We start from the raw sequence: 26656 nt of genomic DNA on the forward strand, positions 1-26656 counted from the left end.
CTCTTGTATTGATCCACACGAAGGATACTCAAAATTTAAACAATCGTTAGAAAGTACGAGAAAATTCATAAAACATTACTGTAAAAGCAGCGCTCCGAAGTGTATTTTGTAAATGAAATCATAGATAATAAGCAGAGAAATTATTTATATTTTCATCAAAAATTACCTTTGTGATAGTGGTGTGAAAGTCCTGACTTCCGAGTGAAAATATGTATAATGTCGAATCTCCCAGTTATCTCGGACAGCTTCAATAGTGAATCTAATTCATGCTCTCTTTTATTTGAGTGGATGGATAGTAAGAACACTACATTTGTATCATCACATTTCTTCTCCGTGGAAGCAAACAGACCTTCCTCAAGTGCGTCTTCAATTCTTTATATTCTTCCGTTTCTTACTCTTGTCAGCACTTTCGTAGCGTGACTTGTCGGACATATTGTCAGATATTTTTCACAGTTCCGCTCCATCTTTAGCAACACAACACGTAGAAAAAGGCAAAGGTCGAAAATAATGCTGTGCTGCAGATCACTCTTTAATTGGCATGCTACTACGCTAGACGCCTTTTTTTCCATTCTGACTACGTTTCAGTCTGACCAAAGAAATTACAAAAATCTGAAATTTTCTATTGAGTAGCAAATGGTGTAATAATGACGTGTTAACCCCCTCTACTCCGGGATATGTGGGATTTACGACATAATTTACTTATATTGATTCTACTCGTATATGAATTTGGGAGCTAGAGACGGCAATGTCGTAGGCCTAATGAAATTGCCAGAACTTTAATTCTTTTCTCATGGTGGTTTCCAGTACTATGTTTGTGTCAAGACAGCCTACTATATCCTGAATACTTCAGAAGTATAGAAGGGGATTATTGGAAATGGTATCATGTGTGATGTAATAATTGGTCTTCGTAATTCAAGAAGCTTTCACGAAACTATAAGCATATAGTTCTATGCTGCTGCATATTTAGAGTTGAAATTTGTTGTTAGTATTGTGATGAGATTACGAATTTCAGCACCTACATGCAGCTTAAATCGTAAAGGAAAGAAAGCGTTCAAATTACAGCCGAGTGTGTTCTGATATCACCTTTCCATGTCATAAACAGTGGCACGCAGAACAAAGGAAGCCTGAAATCCATTGTTTACAGTGTGGAAAAAATTTGAAAGTAAACCGCACGGTGTGTGTTACAGCGGCGGAGTACAGTGATGAGTACAACATGCGCTGTGGCGGCATCCCTGATTCTATTGCAGCTTCCAGGGAGCTTGCTGCAGTAACAGATAGAATGACGTATTGAAACGCTGTATAATTAATAATATTTCACCGGGGAATTTACTTAAATTTCGCTGCCAGATGCTCGACCGGCAATGACGTTTGATTTCAAGTAACGATCTACAGCTTCACATGTAAAAACCAAAGCTGGCAGAATTAATAATGAATTTCTGTTGCACATACTCCACGCTGTTTCGACTACAGCCTTTGTATGGGATGACAGCTGCCACTTTCGATAACAAATAACTGAACGTTTCAGTGGTTAAATATACGGTAGCACGTCGAACACGACTTTTCACCGCCATGTTAGCTACGTATTTTTGGGGTGGGGGTGGGGAAGGGGTGCATGCTTTTGAAATAGATTTGTCTTTTCTGTTACACGAACCAGTGAAAACTTTGCATTTTCACAACCTTTTTTGGTGCCTGTTATGAGCAGTTAAAGAAAACCTTTTCGAATTCAGTGTGCGCGTTAATATTTTAATATACACATCCCTTCATTATCGCCAAGCGTTCAATATTTTCAGTTTTGCTGTAAGATATGCTTGAGATATGTTTCGACAAGGTGTTGCGTAATAAGCAATAGACACATATAGTACACTAAGAACCTGAGGATCATACACAACTGTCATTATTTCTTACGTAAATCTTTATAGTTCTCTCGCCTTAGACCGCTCCTCTCAGTTCTGTGACAGGAAAGTACCAGACAGAATCTATCACTCTGTAGTGGAGTTTGCATTATTTTGAAACATCCGGAGAGTCTAAAATTTTGTGCCGGACCGGCAACTTGAACACACTTTTAATGCTTCATGAAGCCTTAAGGGCACAAACTCGTTTAGCGTATTATCGATGTTAGACGACTATTAAAAAATCAAAGGAAGAGAGTCGAAGAAAACTTCATTCTAAACAGCTCAAAAAAAATTTCTATGCCCTTATGACCTAGATTGTTCGAATTTTCTCCAGTAAGTTTTTGCCATAGAATTTTCTAGCTGTTGATAAATGGAGCTTGTAATTTTGCGCAATTCAGTAGGTTACCCTGTTGCACCGTGCCTGTACTGGAGAAAGTTAGCCTATACTGTTCAATCATGTAGCATGCTTTGAAAGGTCGTTTTAAAATTGAGCCAGCCGGATTGTGGCCGATCGGTTCTAGCCGCTACAGTGTGGAGCCGCACGATCGCTACGGTCGCAGGTTCGAATCCTGCCTCGGGCATGGATGTGTGTATTGTCCTTAGGTTAGTTAGGTTTAAGTAGTTCTAAGTTCTAGGCGACTGATGACCTCAGCAGTTAAATCCCATAGTGCTCAGAGCCATTTGAACCATTTTTTAAAAAAATTGAATTATGAGTGCAAGTGTCAACTGCCGTACTAACGGAAACATCGGCGATCAGTCTCGTGGTGGTGATCCACAATCTACAACATCAGCTGAAACCTGCTACTAGAAATTAAGGTTATAGGTACCCCGTAGAGAACACCACAGAATACGCTGCCTTTTGTTGGAGACTTAGGGGCTTGCTTACCCTTAAACTATGTAAGCATCTCTACGCAACTGGTTTGACCTATGGTATCTCCGCCGAAGAGTATTGCAAAGACTCGCCACCATGGTTTGCTAAAAAGTAGATAAACTTTACGTTTGGTATGGAACCTGGACCAATGACAAAGCTAACGTGTCAGATATATCTGACGCCTTATTATCGTCGCAGTAGACCGTGTTGTACAGGTCTAACACATGTAGTGCCATAGGTTCAGCAACGATGTGTATTATGTTTTTGGCCGGTATAATGACAGGCACCTCCAACCCTACAGTAACATTCAGAGATACGTTCATTTTCCGAGACGATAATGCACGTGCACTTTGCCAACACCTTCAGGCAGAAGCAGTAATTAAACGTGCGGATTAGCCTAATCAGCTCACGCCTGGACTATTTGAAACACATCACAGGAAGCGTCCTTAACACTGGATTATCTCAGACTGGTCGTTGTAGTAGAGTGGGGCAGGCCCAAAGCAGCAAAGCTTCGACAGCCTTGTGGACAGAATGCCCAGAAGCACCTAAAATTTGTAATGCCCTGGGATAGGCAATAAGGTACTGAATATTAACCTTCAGCAGAAATTGTTTTCAAGGTGTGAAAACATTTGCACCTTCGAATAGACTGCCTTTGCTTTTGGTTTTATTTCACAGTATATCTTTTTTTATTATTCTTCTAAAGTTTACTATTTCATTCCCCATTCTGCTTCAGTATCAACTCACAGAGACTCTCAGATACGCCTAGAGCTTGTTGTTGTTTTTGGGGAAGGAGACCAGGTAGCGAGGTCATCGGTCTCATCGGATTAGGGAAGGATGGGGAAGGAAGTCTACGGTGCCCTTTCAGAGGAACCATCCTAGCATTGGCCTGGAGTGATTTAGGGAAATCACGGAAAACTTAAATCAGGATGGCCGGACGCGGGATTGAACCGTCGTCTTCCCGAATGCGAGTCCAGTGTCTAACCACTGTGCCACCTTGCCCGGTTGCCCAGAGCTGCTAAACAAATTTTCGAGCTGTTTATGTTTGCGATTTTCTTAGTATGTGCGTATGAAAACAAGGGTCATACTTGTTACTTATCCTCTTCACTAAGTAACAAAAGTGTGCGTACAAAACGCAGAATCGCCGTCTGAATTTAAAGCAATCCCCAAACCGTTGCAGCAGAAACAGCGTCGAAGAAGACGTCATCTTGTAATGAGACCTATTTTTGTATCTCGTCGTTTATCATAATTTTGACAACGGTGAACCGTTACATATAAAGGGGGATTTCGTGATGATGTCACAGACTTTAAAGGATGGTGGAGAAGGATAAATATATCAATTTGAGATAAGGTATCGTGGTCTGGAATCGACCTAGTCTAAAGCTACAAGTGAAAACCGATCGACCTCTGACAGTGGAATACACGTACCGGTGCTGTATCTGTTAAGACTGTGGGGTAGGTGACTTGTATAGACCAAAAGAATAGATCCGTAACCTAAGAGCTGTCAAAATTTGCTCATCTACTGTACTCTGAAACACATATCTTATATTGCAAGATCTTTGGTTTTCATATTTTTGAAGGGGTAATACGGATCCAAAGAAGAAAAATATGTCTATTGTAAATGTGCTTTAAGTTTCATACCTTAAGAGCTATGGACACATGTTTAGTATAAGACATGCGTTTCGCAGTGTCGAAAATGAGCCAGTGCTCATAGCTCTTCAGATACTTATTCAAAAAGTGGTTCAACTACGCTGAGCACTATGGGACTTAACTTCTGAGCTCATCAGTCCGCTAGAACTTAGAACTACTTATACCTAACTAACCTAAGGACATCACATACATCCATGCCCGAGGCAGGATTCGAACCTGTGACCATAGAGGTCGCACGGTTCCAGACTGTAGCGCCTAGAACTGCTCGGCCACTCCAGCCGGCAATACGCATTCTAGAGCCCATTTTTAACTAGCATTTTCTCTAGTTTTGGCACATTCTACCTCACTATAGCAAAAACATAACTGGTACTTGTATTACGCTGTTATGGGTATCAGAACCATTTTTAACTATAACTCTCAACTCGGTCGTTTCTTACCGTCATCACGAACTCACCCTGCAGGATTATATTTAAGTGCACTTTCATTGTATTCTACTCATTTCCCTATCTTTTCTTCAGTTCTGAACACTGAGCTAAATTTTTTGTCCTTATTATTCCTTTTTTTCTCTTTCTATTTTCTTTTTCTACTGTTACCACTCTGGTAAGACTTAAGCTACATAACTCTAGATACTTTCCTCTTGTGGCATTCATTTCCAATCCCAGTCTGGGGTTTCTTAACTGTGACAGAAAAAGAACTCTGGATTTTCTTTACTTCAAACTATCTTGGTTAACTTTGCAGTTATCTCCACACCGGTTTTTGTTCAAAGTGTCAGATAGTGATTTTAAAAATATCAGGAAGAAAAATTTGATATTAAATGCAGTACTGAATGAACTCGTAGGAAAGAAAGTGAGGAGATTGTCGGTTTCAAAATTTTTTGTTCACTAACCAAATAACATAAAACATCTGACAGATAGCATATTAGATTTTACATCATAACTAATTGTTTTTTTTCTGTGCAAATCACTCTATTGTATAGATAAAGCCTTAAATAAACTCAGTAGCACATTCAGTATCTCTGTTCTTGAATTCAAAAACATTCTTCGGTAGCATCTCTTGTAGAAAAAGGTCAAAATATTAACTTTTCCTAACTGAATACAGGTATGAATAGTGTAAGCGATTACTATTCCCATTTTTAGCCCTTACAGTGTTTGGAACTTTGTAGATGATAAAAAAGAATTATCTGGTACCTGTAAACCATCTCGACTCACGTCATTTAGATAAGAATCCTACACGTTACTAATAGTGTCTGGAAGCCACAAACTTATGGTTTTCATTCTAAAATATATAAAAATATACTTCCGGTTGCAAGCTAATAGCACAGGATAACAATGAAATTAATGGAAGGATAGTTATACACAAACATGAATAAATAAATGGTTTAAACAATAAGCACTTACAGAACTAATTCACACAATTTTCCCTTGTGTCAGATACGTTGTAGCCCGAAGCATATCGTCACTTAGGTTTCTCAAGAGTTGTTCTCGCTGTGGAGGATTAATGATTCTGAAAATGTGTCATCTCAGATTCTGGCCTTAATAACTTGATCAAGGTAGTGCTATCATTGTAAACTGAATTGGAGGAAGATAATATGGCGGACATTTACTCACCAGATAATGTAGAAGAACTCTATGAGCTTACTTCACCTTAGTTATTGGATGTGGCTTTAGTATTGAGTTCATTTGTATGTTTTGCTAATTTTCACGATATAAATACCCAATCTGAATATACAGGGTGCGTCAAAAAATGTATACACACTTTGAAGTGTCATAGACAATTTATTTCCCGTTCTACAAGGATAAATATCTTTGAGAATGAAATATTATGTTTCTTCAACAGGTGGCAGCAATGGCAAGGACGTAATTGCAACATGGCGGACGTGCTTTTGAGCTTTGAAGCGCGGAAGCAGATAATTAAGTGCTGCTAGAAGTTTGAGAATGTAGCTGCGGTTCGAACACAGTGGAGAAGTTAGTATGGTACAGAACCACGTTCAAGATTAACAATTACACGTCTACGAGACAAATTCGAAATTCATGGGAAAGTGTGTGATGTGTATAAAGGTCGATCAGGGTGACCTCGTACAGCTACAAGTGACTATTCCACAACTGCGGTCTTCGAACTGTTTGAGCGTTCGCCTCAAAAATCTTCAGGGCAAGAGGCACGTGGGAGTAATGTAAGTGCTAGTAGTGTTCTACGCATTCTGAAGAAAGACAAGTTTCGTGTGTACATTCCAAGGCTGGTACAACAGCAAAGTGACGAAGATCCAGATCGAAGGTTAGAATTTTATGAATGGGTTCAGGAAATGGTGAGTCGTGAACCGGAATTTATGGGTAGCACAATTTGGTCGGATGAAGCCCAATTCAAACTCAATGGAACTGTCAATAGGCACAATTGTGTTTACTGGTCTGAAGATATTCCTCACATTACAGTTGAAAAGGTTGTGAATTTGCCTGGTGTAAATGTGTGGTGTGGTTTGTTGGCAAGTGGACTCATTGGGCCTTTCCGCTTTGAATGTACTGTTACTGGAGAAACTTACCTAACAATGCTTGCTGACTCCATATTCCCTGCCATTCGTGCATTATACGGTAATGATGAGTTTCATTTCAAACAAGATGGCGCCCCGCCCCACTATCATAGGGACGTACGAGGATACCTGGATCACAATGTGCCAGGCCAGTGGATAGGACGATGGGGACTTACGGAGTTTCCCGCACGCTCTCCAGACTTACGCCGCTGGATTTCTTCTTATGGGGCACAGTAAAAGATAAGGTGTACAAGAGTAAACCACGTAACCTGGACACACTCCGGAATGAGATTCAGGAGGTGTGCGCAGAAATCTCATTGGACTCTTTGGTACCGTGTACGGAATCAGTGGGGACTCGTACTCAGAAATGTATTGATGCTGAAGGCCACCAGTTTGAACATTAATCACATTTGCAAAGTACATTTATTTTTGCAATTGGACTTTAAGCTTTCCATTTCGATAAATTTAACATTGTAGAACGGGAAATCAATTTTCTATGACGCTTCAAAGTGTGTATACATTATTTTGACGCACCCTGTATATACATGCAACTGTCGGCATTTATGTAAAGAAAGTACTATACCCCTTAGGAAAAATATTATTATCTGTATCATTAAAAAAGCACAAAAATCGTTTGGTGTGGAAAGGCTTCGAGAGTCATGCCATAGCATTATGTTAAGGGGAAACAGTTATATGCTGAGGAGAAAACAAGTATTTCGAGACAAGGATTACAATGTGATGGGTGGAGCGGAAGAGGAAAGAGGTACTGTGACAGGAAGTTATGGTTAAGGATTTTTCGAGAAATTGATTCCCACCTGTCGGCCGAACTCCAAGACCTTAGGATCACAGAAAATGTCAGCAATGGCTTTCACTCCACCATGTTGTCGCCAACGGTTTTCCCGGACCTCCATATCCATCGAGTGGTCGAGAAAACACTACCGACTCATTAGTGGCCGTAACAGTGCTATCGTTATCCATAGTCAGAATCGGAGTCTTCAAGGGTGGTGTGAGAACAGGGTGTCGATGACAGAGCATGAGAGGCATTGTGCCAATGTATTGTAAGCCATCGACCGTGTCACGGAGTGGGTTTGCTTTGGCGTAGAGAGAGACGCCTTGCCTTCTCTCAGCTGTCCGTTTACTCGTGAAGGGAGGGGCATGCAGACTCCACCGTAGCTTCTGAGCTATCCAAGCACGACTCACGACCCATCCTCACTGCTTCAGTTCCCCCACTACCTCCTCTCCTACCTTCCAAACTTCACAGAAGCTTTTCTGCGAACCTTACAGAACCAGCACTTCTGGAAGAAAGGATAATGTGGAGACATTGCTCAGCCACAGCCTGGGGGATGTTCCAGAATGAGATTTTCACTCTGCTGCGGAGTGTGCGCTGATATGAAACTTTCTGGCAGATTAAAATTGTGTACCGGACCAAGACTCGAACTCGGGACCTTTGCCTTGCGCGGGCAAGTGCTCTACCATTAGAACTACCCTGGCACGTCTCCTACCTTCCAAACTTCACATAAGTTCTTCTGGTTCGCAGAAGAGCTTCTGTGGTGTATGGAAAGTAGACGAGCTACTGGCGGAATTGAAGATGTCAGGACGGGTCGTGAGTCGTGCTTGGATACCTCAGATGGTAGAGCACTTACCTGCATAAGGCCAAGGTCCCGAGTTAGAGTCTCAGTGAGACTTACAGTTTTAATCCGTCAGGAAGTTTCATACCATCGTACACTCCGCTGCGGAGTGAAAATCTCATTCTGGATCCACCGAAGCACCTTATTCTGCAGGAGCTGGAGGTTCAGCATCCGGGAGCCACCTAGTCGTAGCCCACGCGGTGGAGCCTTAGGTGATGGAAGGGTGGGCAACCATCTTGTACAGCCGGAGCTTGGTGTTGAGGTTCAGTTCCCTGCTGGTAAACATTTGATACATCGCTTTTATTAGACGGAGTCCTTCTTGTGTTACATATCATACATGGCGATGGAAGAGCAGTTTTTATCCATCCGGACACATAGGCATTTGGGATCAGGGTGCCATGGGACCTGCACGCCTGCAATAGTGAACTTGCCGCGGAGGATGGGGCGCCGTTTAGCGCCGCAGACTGCCGTATGACAAGATCAGGAAGGACAATCTTGTGTACAAAATGCTCACACCGACAACCATCACCGACATCTATGTGAAGATCGTGGATAATTTCCTCCAACATATAAGATTTTCTTGATTACTCAGCAAGGTCAACGCTCCAGCTAACATCAAGTGTCGGTTGGTACGCCACAGGGCTCTGTGTTGTTTCCCATCATTTGTGATATTTATGTTAACGGTGTGCTATTTACCACGGAGGACGCAGTGTATGACTAGTTTGCATCCTACGCAGGTGATGGCAGCTAGCGACTTATAAGAAATTAAATAGTAAAATGTTGTGTCAATGGAAACAGAAGACAGTGATAGTAGTCCCAACAAATCTACAGCGGGCGTGTTTAAAGTCGTGCAAACAAAACTATCGACCATCTTCAACCACCATACGTAATGTAGTTAGTTGTTAGTTAGTACATCACTGGCCATTAAAATTGCTACACCACGAAGATGACGTGCTACAGACACGAAATTTAACCGACAGTAAGAAGATGCTGTGATATGCAAAAAATCAGCTTCTTAGAGCATTCACACAAGGTTGGCGCCGGTGGCGACACCTACAACGTGCTGACATGAGGAAAGTTTCCAACCGATTTCCCATTCACAAACAGCAGTTGACAGGCGTTGCCTGGTGAAACGTTGTTGTGATGGCTCGTATTAGGGGACGAAATGCCTTCCATCACGTTTCCGACTTTTATAAAGGTCGGATTGTAGCCTATAGCGATTGCGGTTTATCGAATCGCGACAGTGCTGCTCGCGTTGTTCGAGATCGAATGACTGTTAGAAGAATACGGAATCGGTGGCTTCTGGAGGGTAATAGGGAACGCCGTGCTGGATCCCAACGGCCTCGTATCACTAGCACTCGAGATGACAGGCATCTTATCCGCGTGGTTGTAACGGATCGTGCAGCCACGTCTCGATCCCTTAGTCAATATATGGGAACGTTTTGCAAGTCAACAACCACATGCACCAACAGTTTGTCGACGTTTGCAGCAGCATGGACTATCATCTCGGAGACCATGACTGCTGTTAACCTTGACGCTGCATCACAGACACGAGCGCCTGCGATGGTGTATTCAACGACGAACCTGGATGCACGAATGGAAAAACATCATTTTTTCGGATGAATCCAGGTTCTGTTTACAGCATCATGATGGTCGCATCCATATTTGGCGACATCACGGTGAACGCACATTGGAAGCGTGTATCCGTCATCGCCATACTGGCGTAACCCCCGGCGTGATGGTACGGGGTGCCATTGGTTACACGTGTCGGTCACCTCTTGCTCGCATTGACGGCACTTTGAACAGTGGAGGTTACATTACAGATGTGTTACGACCCGTGGCTCTACCCTTCATTCGATCCCTGCGAAACACTGCATTTCAGCAGGATAGTGCACGATCGCATGTTGCAGGTCCTGTACGGGCCTTTCTGGATACAGAAAATGTTCGAATGCTGCCCTGGCCAGCACATTCTTCAGATAGTTCACCAATTTAAAACGTCTGGTCAATGGTGGCCGAGCAACTAGTTCGTCACTATACGCCAATCACTACTCTTGATAAACTGTAGTATTGCGTTGAAGCTGCACGGGCAGTTGTACCTGTACACGTCATCCAAGCTCTGTTTGACTCAACGCCCAGGCGTCTCAAGGCCGGTATTACGGCCAGAGGTGGTTGTTCTAGGTACTGTATTCTCAGGATCTATGCACCCAGACTGCGTGAAAATGTAATCACATGTCATTTCTAGTATAATATATTTGTCCAATGAATACCCGTTTATCATCTGCATTTGTTTTCAGTGTATTAATTTTAATGGTCAGTAGTGTATTGGTCTGCGACCTGAACTTTCACCTTCGGGGTTTGGTGTGGGACTTCAAGCTCCAGTGCCACACCTTCAATGTGAACTCCCGTGATGTTTTGGAATGACACCATTGTTGAATGGAATAGTTCTACTATCCACCAAGACAATAAGGCCGTGAGCCACCGGTGAAGCTTTATTTCAAACTCCCACAAAAAAAGACATCAATAGTCGTTAAGTGGTCTGTGTCACGTACAACACTGGATCTACAGGTCAGGAACTGGGCCTGAACATGATTGAGCTATGGGTGAGAGAAGAGCTTAACACGGCTGTTCAGAAATTAAAACATTTTATATCACTGTGCGGTTTGGATCATACATGTACGATAATTTAATAGGGCACATGAATATACGATCCACACTTCGGATCGCTCGTCTATTGTACGTCATGTAAACGCTTGATACTTCTAACATTTCATCTTTTTTATTATTTTCATTTTTATGGTTTATTTAATTTCTGAAACTTTATTTAACCAACAGGTCTATCTGTCAAGCCGTGTGATTTCACAACGTCTTTGCGCTGCAGGTGAATAAGTCAACTTAAGTTGTTCCTCGAGATAAATCCCCTAAGGAAGCCATTATATGACTGCTTTCCGTCCTGCGAGGTGCTCATACGTAAGTCAAAGTGATTAAAGATAACTTGTAGGCTTAATTGAGGGCAGCAAGCAACTTTTAAGTTATTAAGTAGTGCAATAATGTGTCAATTGAAACAGGAGACTGTGATAGCGATCCTAGTACTTCTAAGAAATCTACAGCTGGCGTGGTTAAATGTAAGAGGTCAAAACTAAAATATAGAAAAGTCTGGGAAACTAACCCTGAATTAGGAGGCTGGCTGTCAGCAAATGACTCGAACTTTGAAAGGACTAGATGTAGAACCTGTAACGTAACTTTTGTGTTTGAATTGGGATGCATTACAAAAACATTATAAAATGAAAATAATGTCAAAAAAGTGAAGTTGTTGTCCTCTAAAGGCAGACAATTTTGAGTACATTTCTGAAACCAGTTACAACTGATACATCTTTAAATAATCAGGCTCACGCTGCTAAAATTAAATGGATAAGATTCGTAGCAGAACACAACCTTCTTCTCACTGTTGTAGATCACCTGGAGGGCATAGTTTAGAGTCGTTTTCCTGATTCTAAAATGGCCGTAGTTATACATTTTCGTAGCCCTAAATGATGCAAGATGGTAAAGATAGTGATAGGAGAGAGCCAAGGAACGAACTGCAGATAACTGAGACATATAAAATTAAGTGTTCTTACTAATTAGTCAACAGACAAAGCATCTGTTGAAAAGTATTATGTCGTGGATAGTTATTTTGATAAAGACATAAATAAAATAGAAAGTAAATTTTGGAGTCAGTGAGAAATTTTCAAGATGAGTGACTACGATAAGGCAAAGGAAGGGGATAAAAGTAAAAATATTTATTCTCATTTAATGCTTTCATTTTCTGAGTATAATGTTTCTGAAAACAATGTTAAATAATTTGCTTTTGATGGATGTAATTCTGTGACGGGGCCAACTCGGTTAACTGTAAAATTTCCTGGACTAATGGCTCTCAAAGTATACGTCACTTGACTCATACATCTGTCAGTAAAACTTGTAAATGACTCCCCAGGGGTTGAAAAGACTCAAGTAGGGACATTTGTTACCATTCAACAGCTAGTGCCAGGAGACAGACATAATTGCATGGATTACCAAATCATATAGGTATCAAAAATCATAGAATTTTGTATCAATCACAAACAAGATGAGTATTTTTGCGGACCATTATGATGAGACTTTTAGATGAATGAAATGCATTATGCCTCTATTTTGATTCTAAATACCTAGAGGTTGCAGAGAAGAAATTCGCCGATCCCTCGCTGACAATTTTTTAAATTATTTTATTTAATTTTTGGGGCATATTTTATCAAAATTCCCATTTTTAAAGGAGTATTTCTAGAGTGGTTAAGCTGTTATTATTAACTTACGTGAAAAGACGGTAGAAGGGTACACGGAACTGTTGCTTTGGTACATGGACCGGTAGAATGTCATAGCCAATAAATTGACTGGCATGGCCCCAACAACATGTCAATGTTTCTTCCTGACAGTCTAATGTTTTTAGGGATTAAAGTTCTGAAGGCAGATCAGAAATCATCAATATACACAGAAGAGCCAAAGAAACTGGTACACCAGCCTAATATAATGTAAAGTCCCCGTAAGCTCACAGAAAAGTAGCAACACGTCGTGGCATGGACTCCAATAGTGTCTGAAGTAGTGCTGGAGGGAACTGACACCATGAATCCTGTATGGCTGTCTCTAAGTCCGTAAGAGTACGAGAGGCTGGAGATCTCTTCTGAACCGCACTTTGCATAGCATCCCAGATATGTTCCATATGTTCATGTCTGCAGATTTTGGTGATCAGCGGAAGTGTTTAAACTCAGAAGAGTGTTCCTAAAGCCACTATTTAGCAATAATTGACGTATGGGTTATCGCATTGTCATGCTGGAATTGCCCACGACCGTCGAAACGCACAATGGACAGGAATGGATGCAGGTAATCAGACCGGATGCTTACGTATGTATCACCTGTGAGACATGTGTCTAGACGTACAGGGGGTACTATATCACTGCAACTGAGCATTCTCCATACCATCACAATCACCTTAAACGGTCCCCTGCTAGCATGAAGGGTCCATGGATTCATGAGGTTGTCTCCATACCCGTACACGTCAATCCGCTCGATGCAATATTAAATGAGACTCGTCCGACTAGGCAACATGTTTCCAGTCATTAACAATAGAATGTCAGTGTTGACGGACCCAGGCGAGGCGTAAAGCTTTGTGTCGTGCAGTCATCAAGCGTACACGAGTGGGCCTTTGGCTCCCAAAGCCTATGTCAATGATATTTCGTTGAATGGTTCGCACGCTGACATTTGTTGATGACCCAGCACTCAAATCTGCAGCAACTTGCAGAAGGATTGCATTTCTGTCTCGTTGACCGATCCCGTTCTTGCAGAATCTTTTTCCGGCTACAGCGAAGTCGGAGATTTGATGTTTTATCGGATTCCTGAAATTTACAGTATACTCATGAATGACTATATTGGAATATCGGAAAATCCCAGCTTGATCGCTACCTCGGGGATGCTGTTTCCCATCACTGGTGCGCCGGCCATAATACCAGGTTCAAACTCACTTAAATCTTGTTAACCTGCCATTGTAGCAGCTGTAACCGACCTAATAGTTGTGCAATACACTTGTTGTCTTATACAGGCCTTTGCCGACTGCAGTGCCGTATTCTGCCTGTTTACATACGTCTGTATTTGAATACGCATGCCTATACCAGTTCCTTTGACGCTTCAGTATATAATGAACTGGATGCCGTGAAAGTCTTTTACCGCAGATGTAGGGATTTCAAGCAGACGGGATACTCAAAACTGAAAAATTGTGTAACTCTGACGATGATTTATTGCCATTGCTTGCAGTTTTGATGCCCAAAAGGGTTCTTTCAAACTAAGAACTTTCCTCTCAGGTACCTCTTATGGCAACACTGCAAACAATATTCTCCCTAGATTATAATCATCTACAAGAAATCGATGAATTGATGAAACTACCTGTCGTAAAATATTAAGAAGTGTCCAGAAATGGGACTACATAACTACTTTATTCAACGAGAGAGAACTTCTGTATCAACCAGAGTTTGCACTCTCTTCCCCTCTCTTCCCTGTTCAAGTAGTAACTGCGGAAAAAAAATGTTCAAATGGCTCTAAGCACTATGGAACATAACATCGGAGGTCATCAGTCAACCGCGAAAGAGTTTTTAGTAAGACTAAGCTCATCAAAGTGAAGAATAGGAATAGGTTCGTTACTTCCTCAGTCTAAGGAAATTTGCATGCCAGCCAGTGTGTGAGGAGCAGCAGCTCATAGAAAAATTGTGATCCCACTGAAAATAAGCTCAGTAGAATGAAGAAAACACAGCTATATTCGCGGTCGTCCAGTTCCATTTTTTCTGTTCCCGACCTTCAAGAGGAGAAAGATAATGATGGTGATGGGATTCATTTTTATGTCTTCTTACAAGGTAAGCCAATAACAAACTAATTTTCTTACATAATTAATTTTTATAACTCGATTCTAGAAAAAAAAGATTAAAATCCTGCAGCACTGAGACATTTACTTGAAATAATCGGATGAGCATGTTTTTATGTGGTACCAGTATAAAATCCTGACCGAGGCCCCTCATGAGTTCTTCGCAACGCACTACAACTACCATAATAGCGCTCTAATTCCGTTATTCTTGCTGATAAACATGTAAGTGAGAAAAATTTAAAAAAATGATTGAAATTAAGCTTAAAGTTTGTTGGAAGTCTCTAAGTGCTTTCATTATGAAGTACTGGATAATTTTAGAATAATAATTTGGGCTCTTTTTTAAGAAGAGGTGCGACTTTGATACATCTCATTATTACTGACGTCATATCTCCTGAACTGTCTAGTGTACAGGGACATTATGCTTCAATAAAGAAGTGATATATGAGAACGTCACGCATGATGCTGCAGTTTTACTGCACGCCATTTTAAGCAAAAGCTGGATTTTGATATTTCTAAGTGAGTATCGCGTCATATGCTCAGAACTCTATGACGTACAGTGATGTAAGTTTGCAGCTGCATTTAGTGATACATTTAAATACTGTCTACAAAGTGAGTTGCGAATAGATTTAGTAGTATGGAAGTAAAACATTAAAACGTCATGGCAGACGCTGAAGTCTGACCACATCAACAACGAAACTGTAGTAAGCGATAAAAAAATTTCGTCACATCGTTTTCTGAAGGCTATCATCGATAACTTTCGTAAGAGTTTGAAGTTATATGAGAAATTTGTTAGAAATCGCTAAGCGTTATCATTTTCGAGTAATGAATGAGTAAATTTGAAATATTTGAACGCCATTATCACCCATTTGTCCATTTCCCACTGTTAGTCTGGCTATAAAAAATCGAACAAGAAACTCGTGTGTGATTTATAGTGAGACTTTTTCTAGTTCCGCCCAAACATTTGAACATTTGAAACCGTGAACACTGACTTCACTTTCTCCAGTTATTGAACGCTAAAATTTTATTATTACAACAAATAGTCAAGCTAATGTTATACACTACTGGCCATTAAAACTGCTACACCAAGAAGAAATGTAGATGATAAATGGACATTCATTGGACAAATATATTATACTATAACTGACATGTGATTACATTTTCACGCAATCTGGGTGCTTAGAGCCTGTGAAATCAGTACCCAGAACAACTACCTATGGGAGTAATACGCCAGGACATTGAGTCAAACAGAGCTTGGATGTCGTGTACAGATACAGCTGCCCATGCAGCTTCAACACGATGCCACACAGTCCACCAAGAATAGCGACTGGCATATTGTGACGAGCCAGTTGCTCGGCCACCATTGACCAGACGGCTTCAATTGGTGAGAGATCTGGAGAATGTGCTGGCCAGGGCAGCAGTCGAACATTTTATGTATCCAGAAAGGCCCGCACAGGACCTACAACATGCGGTCGTGAACTATCCTACTGAAATGTAGGGTTTTGCAGGGATCGAATGAAGGGTAGAGCCGCGGGTCGTAACACATCTGAAATGTAACGTCCACTGTTCAAAGTGCCGTCAATTCGAACAAGAGGTGACCGGGACGTGTAAGCAATGGCATCCCATACCATCACGCCGGCTGATACGCTAGTATGGCGATGACGAATACACGCTTCCAAAGTGCGTTCACCGCGATGTCATCAAACACGGATGCGACCATCATGATGCTGTAAACAGAATCTGGATTCAACCGAAAAAAATGACGTAGTGCCATTCGTGCACCAAGGTTCGTCGTTGAGTACACCATCACAAGCACTCCTTCCTGTGATGCAGCGTCAAAGGTAACCGCAGCCGCGGTCTCCGAGCTGATAGTCGATGCTGCTAAGAACGTCGTCAAACTGTTTGTGCAGATGATTGTTGTCTTGGTAACGTCCCATTCTGTTGACTCAGAGATCGAGACGTGGCTGCACGATGCGTTAAAGCCATGCAGATACGATGCCTGTCATCTCGACTACTAGGGATACGAGGCCGTTGAGATCCAGCACGGCGTTCCGTATTACCCTCCTGAACCCACCGATTCCATATTCTGATAACAGTCATTGGATCTCGACCAACGTGAACAGCAATGTCGCAATACGATAAACCTCAATCCCGATAGGCTACAATCCGACCTTTATCAAAGCCGGAAACGTGATGCTACGCATTTCTCTTCCGAACACGAGGCATCACAACAACGTTTCAGCAGGCAACGCCGGTCAACTGCTGTTTGTGTATGAGAAATCGGTTGGAAACTCTCCTCATGTCAGCATGTTGTAGGTGTCGCCACCGGCGCCAACCTTGTGTGAATGCTTTATAAAGCTAATAATTTGCATATCACAGTGTATTCCTCCTGTTATTTAAACTTGGCGTCTGTAGCACGTCATCTTCGTGGTACAGCAATTTTAATGGCCAATAGTGTAATGTATGTAACTCGTAATTGTTTGTAACTCGTAACTATGTGAATTTTTTTGGAAGGCTGCTGAATTTCAGTTAACTAACGCGAACTCGCATATCTCAATAATTCTGAGTTACAGTGAATTAACTTACATGAATATTTGCTTCATTTCCTTGCTTCTTCGGCACGTATTTATACCGTCTCCCCTCCTCATATCGAACACAAAAATACCAACGATGATCCTGTCTGTCTTATCGAATCAATCAACGTTCGTTTAACGTCATCTTTTGTCGAGAACCATCATGTAGAATACGACCCTACAGCTCTACGTTAGTAACAATTTTTGGTATCAGCAAGACGTCACCGACTGTATTTGAGGGACTTAATGCACACATTGTTCCACCATCCGAAGAACAAGGACTATAATTACTGGCGTAGTGTTGTTAAGTTTTACCAAAAGTACTACACCTCATAAGTCATGGTGAGAGTCTGTGTAGTTTTGTGTGAAAAAGTCTGTCAGACAAACTGGAGGAATATCGATTGCGTATTCTGAGAGTGGGGTCCTGTCCACTCGTCTCTTATAGGGTGCCTAAAGGATGGTTCTTTCTCATAGAGCCATACAACAGTTGAAGCAAATCCCATTAATAGTTTTTTATTACAATGAAGTAGATTGAAAATACTTAATATTGGTTTACAATGATGTCTCAGGCGATGGGCGACACACAAATAATCAATGTCTTTCGCTGTATACAATGCCCATGCACGTAATGGATGTGGTTCACTAACAACAGCTTCACAAGTCACCGTCTTCTACCCCGGGTCCACAGTGCTGGTCTGCTACTCTCCACCCGCTGGCTGGAGCGACAGGAGCGGCGCTTATATTCTCTTCGGGTAGAGGCCGCTCTTGTCGTGGTGACGTCCGAGTCCGCGTGCTATGGGGTGACACTGTCTCACAGCCCTCTCTGCTCTGGCTTCTTCACCTTCGTGCCGGCGCTTGTTGATATGTCGGAACACTGAGAGACACAAAACGAATTATTTTAGAATGTAACAATATTATGGAAGGGGTAGTTGCTACGTTGTCAGAGACTGCAGTCGTGTATGTGAGTAGCACGCGCGAGCGCGCGCGCGCTTGTGTGTGTGTCTCGTCTCTTTTTGACAAAGGCCTAGTTAACCGAAAGCTTATTTAGTGACAGTCTTTTTGTTGTGCCTATTGCGACTCAGCATCTGCGCTGTATGGTGAGTAGCAACCATCCTTTTCATGTTATTATCACATCGCTTCCTCGATTTTCTTTTGTTCTATTTTACAGCGTAGCCATTCGAAGTAAAGGATTTAAATCTTTGTCTCGTTTGTGTTGACGTCAGCACGTGCAGTCCTACCTCACCTGGGAAGGGGTGGACGGAATAGCTCTATCGGTCTGCAGTGAAACTTTCTTGATATCACCTTAATTTAAGGAACAAGAAAAATTTGAATATTATTTTTGGGCGGAAATTACAAAATCTGTTGCACAGAAACTGTAACCATTGCGATAACGGGCTTTGGAAAAACACATAGCGTGAGATACGAATTCCAGTAATGAGACTAATCGATCTGTTAACAAAACAGGTTCAACAATTTTTACCTCGATTATATCCGATTTTCTAAAAGCGCAGTCTGCCAGTAAAATAATATCTAAAAAATACACTAATATTGAAATTTGTGTTTACATGTAAAAAATTCTTCGAAGTAATTGCGATGTCATGTTACAGAAGAAGGCTATAAATGAAACGGCCTGCTAAGTAATAAATACGGAGGGTCTCCGAAAGGGTTGGCAAGAAAATACACATGTGGACAAAAGTAAGGAGGAGAAGGAATACGATGATACTCTATTTGTAAAGACATCAAGAAAACTTCCATCATGCTCCAGGGAGCTCTAGGTAACAAATACTACTGTTGAAAGCGAACATCAGATTATGACCAATAAGTGATTACCGGCATTATGTGTAGGTGCTTCTTTGAGATGAGAAGTATGTCACTAGAGAGCAGTAAGAAACTGTGCTATCACAAAAGTAAGCACTCCGTCATCAGGCCACAACTGGCCCATCGGGACCATCCGACCGCCGTGGCGTCCTCAGTCGACGATGTGGATAGGAGGGGCGTGTGGTCAGCACACCGCTCTCCCGGTCGTTACGATGGTTTTCTTAGACCGGAGCCCCTACTGTTCGGTCGAGTAGCTCCTCAGTTGGAATCACGAGGCTGAGTGCACCCCGAAAAACAACAGCACATGGCGGCCCGGATGGTCACCCATCCAAGTGCCGGCCACGCCCGGTGATCTGACGGGAACTGGTGTATCCACTGCGGCAAGGCCGTTGCCTTATCTGAAAAGAAATGTAGCAATAACAACATACTACACAGTCCACTCTCGTTGATGTGACCGCTAGCTATCCTGGATGTCAAAGTGCGATCACCGCTCGCAGATGGCAGGTGAACCCACTAGGAAAGGAGGCTATACACGGGGCGTCGGGCGGACGCGGAACACAGTGCAGTTTTTGTCGTAATGCGGAGACGAAGCGTTTAATCTGACGTCCGTAAGGACAGAGATGGAAGCATTTCGGGAATGGCTAAGTTTGTAAACTGTTCCCGTGTCGGCGTGCTTAAAGTGTAGCATACACAGTAAAATGGCTCTATCAAAATCCAGCGCCAAGGCAAGTCGGGTGCACAACTGGTCCTGGATGACAAGGGAGAACGATGGCTGTGTAGGTATGTGCAGATGAGTAGACGTTACCACTGTTCAGCAATTGATCGCCCAGTTGAACCCAGGGGCTTCCAATTGTGCCTGCTGGCGTTCAGCGATCGTTACTGCGTATGAGCCTCATCATCAGGTGCCTGGTCCATGCACCCATACTGACTGCTGTTCATTGACAGCGAAGACTGGAATTTGCACTCCAGTACCACATCAGGACGTCCACTGAGTGGCGACAAGTGACCTTTTGCCTTTCCAGGTGAATCACGATCTATGCTCCAACGGACTGAAAGCACACTCTGAACGAACATGGGAAGTATCCAGGACGGGGGAAGAAGCGAAATGGCCTTTAGAATGATTTCGTGACGTTCTCAGGGTGATCTCGTGATTCTGGAAGGCACAATGGATCAACAGAAGTATGCAGCTATCCTTGAGGGCAATCTACATCTACATGGTTACTCTTCAATTCACACTTAAGTGCCTGGCAGAGGGTTCAATGAACCATTTTCATATTACTTCCCTACAATTCCACTCTCGAATGGGCGTGGGAAAAAGGAATACCTAAATCTTTCGGTCCGCGCTCTGATTTCTCGTGTTTTATTATTATGATAATTACTCCCTATGTACGTGGGTTTGTTTCAGTGACTGCCACGCCAATACGCGTATCATATCAGTGACACTCTCACCCCTATTGTGTGATAACACGAAACGAGCTGCATTACTTTGAACTTTTTCGATGTCCTCCGTCTTCCTACCTGGTAAGGATCCCATACTGTGCAGCAATATTCTAGCACAGGACGGATAAGTGTAATGTAGGCTGTCTCTTTAGTGGGTTTGTCGCATCTTTTAAGTGTCTTTTTTTCGCCTTCCCCACTATATTACCTATGTGGTCTTTCGAATTTAAGTTGCCCGTAATTGTAATTCTTAGGTATTTAGTCCTATTGACAGCCCTTATATTTGTGACATTTATCGTAACCAAAATTTATCGTATTTCTTTTTGTAGCCATGTGGATGACGTCGCACATTTCTTTGTTTAATGCTAATTGCCACTTTTCTCACCATTCAGAAATTCTCTCTACATCATTTTGTAATTGGAATTGATCGTCTGATGATTTAACTAGACGGTAAATTACAGCGTCATCTCCAACCAATCTAAGGGGTCTGCTCAGATTGTCATCTAGATCATTTGCCTAGATTAGAAACAGCTGAGGGCCTGTGACATTACCTTGCGGAACGCCAGATATCACTTCTATTCTACCTGATGATTTACCGACTATCACTACTAGCTGTTGCCTCTGTGATAGGAGACCACGAATCCAGTCACACAATTGAGACGATATTCCATATTCACACAATGTGATTAATAGTCGCTTGTGAGGAACGGTATCAAAAGCCTTCTGGAAATCTAGGAATATGAATCGATCTGAGATCCCTTGTCGACAGCAATCATTACTTCATGGGAATGAAGAGCTAGCTGCGCTGCACAAGAACAATACTTTCTGAACCCGTGTTGGTTATGTATTAATAAATCATTTTCTTCAAGGTGATTCATAGTGCTTGAGTACAGTATATGCTCCAAAATCCTACTGCAAATTCAGGTCAATGATAGGGGTCTGTATTTCAGTGGGGTACTCCCATTTCCTTTCTTGAATATTGGTGTGACCTGTGCTACTTTCCAGTCTTTAGAAACAGACCTTTCATCAAGTGAGTAGTTGTATATGATTGCTAAGAAGGGTGCTATTGTGTCTGCATACTCCGAGAAGAGCCTGATTGGTATACCATCTGGAGCGGAAGGCTTGCAATTCCTAAGTGATATGAGTTGTTTCGCATCACCTAAAATATCTTCTTTTATGTCACTCGTGTTATCAGCTGTTCTGGTTTCGAATTCTGGAATATTTAAATCGTCTTCTATCGTGAAGGAATTACGGAAATGTGTATTTAGTAACTCCGCTTTAGTGGCACCATCATCGGCAACATTTGCAACGCTATGGCGCAGTGGCGGTATTGACTGTGTTTTGCCACTGGCGTACTTTACATACGACCAGCATCTCCGGTTTTTCTACCATATTTTTAGGCAATGTTTCATTGTGGAAACTATTACAAGCATCTCACATTGACGTCTGCACTCAGTTCCGAGCTTCCGTGAAACTTAGACAGTCTTGGGTATGTTGCGTTCTTCTGAATTTGGCATTCTTTTTTCGTCGCTTTTGCAACAGTGTTCTGACGTGCTTTCTGTACCATGGTGGATCAGTCCCGTCTCTTATTAACTATTGCGTTATAAATTTGAGCCACATCTGGTCTACACTTACATAATTACATCCCCTACATGCAGTTTGTCTTTAGCGGGTAAGGAGTTTTGTACCGGCAGGACAATGCAACGTGTCACGTAGGTCGCAGTGTACGTGCGTTGTTGGAAGAGCACCAGGATGAGTTTCTGTACTGTCTCTGGATTTAAATCAATTCCAGGATCTGTGTGGCAACCTCGACCGGGATCTTCGTGCCATGGATCCTCATCCAAGAACCTCTGCGCAGCTGGCCACGGCATTGGAGTAGGCATGACTCCAGATCCCTACTGGTACCTTCCACAACCTCATTGACTCTCTTCCTACACGTCTCGCAGCAGTCTGCGCTGCAAAACGTCGATATTTAGGCTTCTGGCACGTGGTCACGTTAATCCTCACAATACCACGGGGTTGTTTTATGCCTACCTTTTGAAAACATTGGAACCTAGTAAACTACTTTCTATTTTCAAATTAAAATTTTTTTTAAAGAATTCTTCTATTATAATCCATATTTTTTTTATATTTTTCACTTACTCTGAACCCAAAAATTTAAGTCTTTCAAGTAGATGTACTGTCCTACTGAACATCGTATTCAGTGTTCTCAGGTTTAGGGCTTTACTTACCTTTCTGAAAAATATGGAATGTGAAGAACAACTGACGAAATTTGCGTTTCGTACATGTTTTTTTACGGAGAGCGTAAAGTAGCCTCTCCCCCCGCCACTGAAGCCATTGGTGGCCATGTTAGTGATAGTGCGTTGATACTGCTAAGAGTGTGCTACGAGATATTTTCATGTTCTAGACGAAAATTATACATCAGTATCGCTTTTGAAAGTGTGTTCTAAAAAGAAGCCGACGACAACTACAGAATTTTGTCTTTTTTAAATTTTTTTCGCTTGGTCGTAAAGTACACACTCCCAACTGGAAATGGGCGTTACGGAAAATGCGTTGGGTTTACTAGCTTTAATGTCACTGGACAATGTATATGAAGACCGTTGCTACTTAATGCGTAGTATTCAACTACAGCAGCAAATAACAATGCCTTTAAATACACAGTACGAAATACAGAATAATTTTAAAAATCTGCATTGTAATGTTTTAATGTTCAAAATATACTGATCTGTGGTCCAAAAAGCTCGGTCACGCAACTGATGAACGAAAAGAGAAAATTACGTATTAAGACTGCTGGATGAAAAGTGTTATCTCCACGTAGCTGGCTGGCATGACCTCTCTCGTCACGGTACTGCAGCCAACGCAATGTGCTCCGGCAGCGTGTACGGCGCCTCTTCACGGCTATCTTTTCACCTCCTCTCCGCCCTTTTCTCTCTCCGCGTTTGCGAGCGACGTCCTCACTGTTGTGTGTAGTTGCACGGAGCAAGCCCTGGGCGTGGCCGTCGCTATGGAGAGCGGCGATAACGGAGCGCGGGTCAGCTGCGGGGCGTGCCTCCGGCCGCCATCCAGCAGCTGGCGAGCCCCTCGCCGCGCGTGTTGCCGTGTTCCGCCGCTGATGACGGCGAGAGGCAGTCGTCGACGCGCTGTCCGCTCGGCCCATTCGGCTCACCGCGCCATCAGCCGCTCGCTATTCACGTGTTTGCCGCTGCCGAAAGCGGGGCGCGGGCCGTACAGTACCTCCCGGCGCCGTTCATCCGGACACGCTGCCCGTACTACACTGACGTCACGCCACGTCGTAAAACGCGGAGGCTGACGACCCTCCCCTCAACGCTATCTCCTGCGATGTTTTATGTGACCCCTGGAGACAGCTGCAGGCGGTTGTAAGCGATCCGTCGCTCTTCCGTTGCAGCTTCTCTGTGTTCCAGCGGTTGCGTATCATCGAGGACAGCTCCACCTCCGTATGTGAATATAGTCATACACAGCAGATTACAGTGACAAAAGTCATGGGATAGCGATATGCACATATACAGAAGGCGATAGTATGACGTACACAAGGCATCTCATTGGTGGAGCTCTTATAGTCATGTGATTCACGTGTAAATGTTTTGGACTTGAGTGTGGCCACACGACAGGAATTAACAAATTTTGAAGGCGGAATGGTAGCGAAGCTACATGCATAGTTACAATGAAAAGAACACCCTTAGCGGCTTATAGGCGTTGATATGTCAACGGGTACAGATGAAAATGTGTGCCCCGACCGGGACTCGAACCCGGGATCTCCTGCTAACATGGCAGACGCTCTATCCATCTAAGCCACCGAGGACATAGAGGATAGCGCGACTGCAGGGATTTATGTCTGTCACGCCTCCCGCGAAACCCACATTCTCAACGTATTGTCCCGCACTAGATTCGTAGTGCCTCCGACCATTATACTCATAACTCGCGGCGCGTTGCCGATTCTCGTAAGAGTTCGGGCATTGTTTGTGCATTCGCGCAGAAGAAGAAGATGGTCAAGTGTCCGGTGAACCTTAACTGTAGTGCGGGAGAATACGTTGAGAATGTGGAATTCACGGGAGGCGTGCCAGAGATAAATCCCTGCAGTCGCGCTGTCCTCTGTGTCCTCGGTGGCTCAGATGGATAGAGCGTCTGCCATGTAAGCAGGTGGTCCGGGTTGGGGCACAAATTTTCATCTGTCCCCGTTGACGTATGTCAACGCCTGTACGCAGCTAAGGGTGTTATTTTCATTGAAATTTTTATTCTAACGAGTTGCATGGTCACCGATGGTATCAACCATTTTAGTATATCTACATACATAGCACATTCCATTTCGGAAATAGTTAGAGATTCAGTATTTCGAGATCCACAGTGTCAAGAGCGTACTGAGAATATAAAATTTAATTTTACATGTTGATAATAAATTTAGCCAGTTGTCGGAGTCATGTGGCGAGGACCAGGTAATAAGCAACCGAATGCTGGAAAATGAAGAGGATTCTGCTGCTATATTGGTGTCATGGAATATTGGGTCAGGAAACATTAAGGTAAGGAGTAGTAAGTCGTCAGCACTTTTTAAGCAGATACTGGGCGAAAGAAGATGTAAGAAGTTTAATAAAGAGGATCAGTAATAGCGAAAATATTATGACTTTAGCCGCCTCCAGGCATTAAAATAAACTTTGTGCCAGACCGGGACTTGGACCTGGCTGCTCCACTTCTCTACAACGGTTGCCTTAGCCACATTTTTTTTCTTGCTTTTCCTTAAGTCTGTTCATTATTATTCTTGGCATCTGTTCTGACTGGACATCTCATGAAACCTATTTCACGCACAGCCAAATCCGTGTGTATTTCAAAACATCACCCTAGTTCTAACCCATCAGGATGCACAATGAAAGATCTAAGGGTCTTATGCCATATGTAATAAAACAAAAGACGCAACACTTGGGATATCCCTTTACGGGACTTCCAAGACATGACAAAGGAATTGCCTCATAACAAAACTCAGCTACAAACCATAACTATTCTAAAAATGAGTAACTACCATACAAAATAAGAGAAATAATAAATTTCCCATCAAGCCTGTGGCAACAACATAGACATGACATAGTACAAGTAATACATAATATTCACTGTGTGGGCATGAACCGAAAAAAAAACAGTCAGAAATACAAGTACACGATAATTTAAAATGGGCCAGAAAGTGCTAGTCAAAAAACATTGTCCGTCGAATAAGCAAAAACAAGAGTGTCACAGATTCTTTCATGCACTACAACTTGTCGACACCAAAACACAAAAGTCATTGGGAGTGCATCACATAAGCACTCAGGTGCACCAATAGCAGTTATTTGAGATGTGATTAGCGAGGTTAATATAGAACAAATTCTGGTGAAAGAGCAAATGATTGGTTTGAGATTAAGGTAAAATGTTCCATAATGTATCATAGATGCGAGCAAAAATTCAACTGTCGACCATTAGAAAAACCGGCAGTACGTAGTATTTTGAAACAGTCGTGTAAGAATAACGTGGAAAAAAGGGCGACAGACTGTTGTAACAGCATAATGGGCTGAAGTAACTTGGAAACTGACATATTTGTCAACTAGTATGGTCATAAAGATAGTAATGTGTCTTAAATGATATTTATGTATATACACAGAGTGGAGAATTTATGTGAATAACAAACTATCATACCTTTAGATTATCATCAATGGTTTAATGGATGTGGAATTAAATGAGGGTTAAAAGACCAAACTGTTGAGCTCAGTAAATGGAAAGGTACTAAGGGTTTTTCTAATAATATAAAAGAAGGTTGGTGAACCCAAGGGCCACAAGTATTAATATGTGATGTCTATTTTGTATGCTGATGACG

The sequence above is a fragment of the Schistocerca gregaria genome, chromosome 5 (genome assembly GCF_023897955.1).
Source record: "Schistocerca gregaria isolate iqSchGreg1 chromosome 5, iqSchGreg1.2, whole genome shotgun sequence".
Lineage (NCBI taxonomy): Eukaryota > Metazoa > Arthropoda > Insecta > Orthoptera > Acrididae > Schistocerca > Schistocerca gregaria.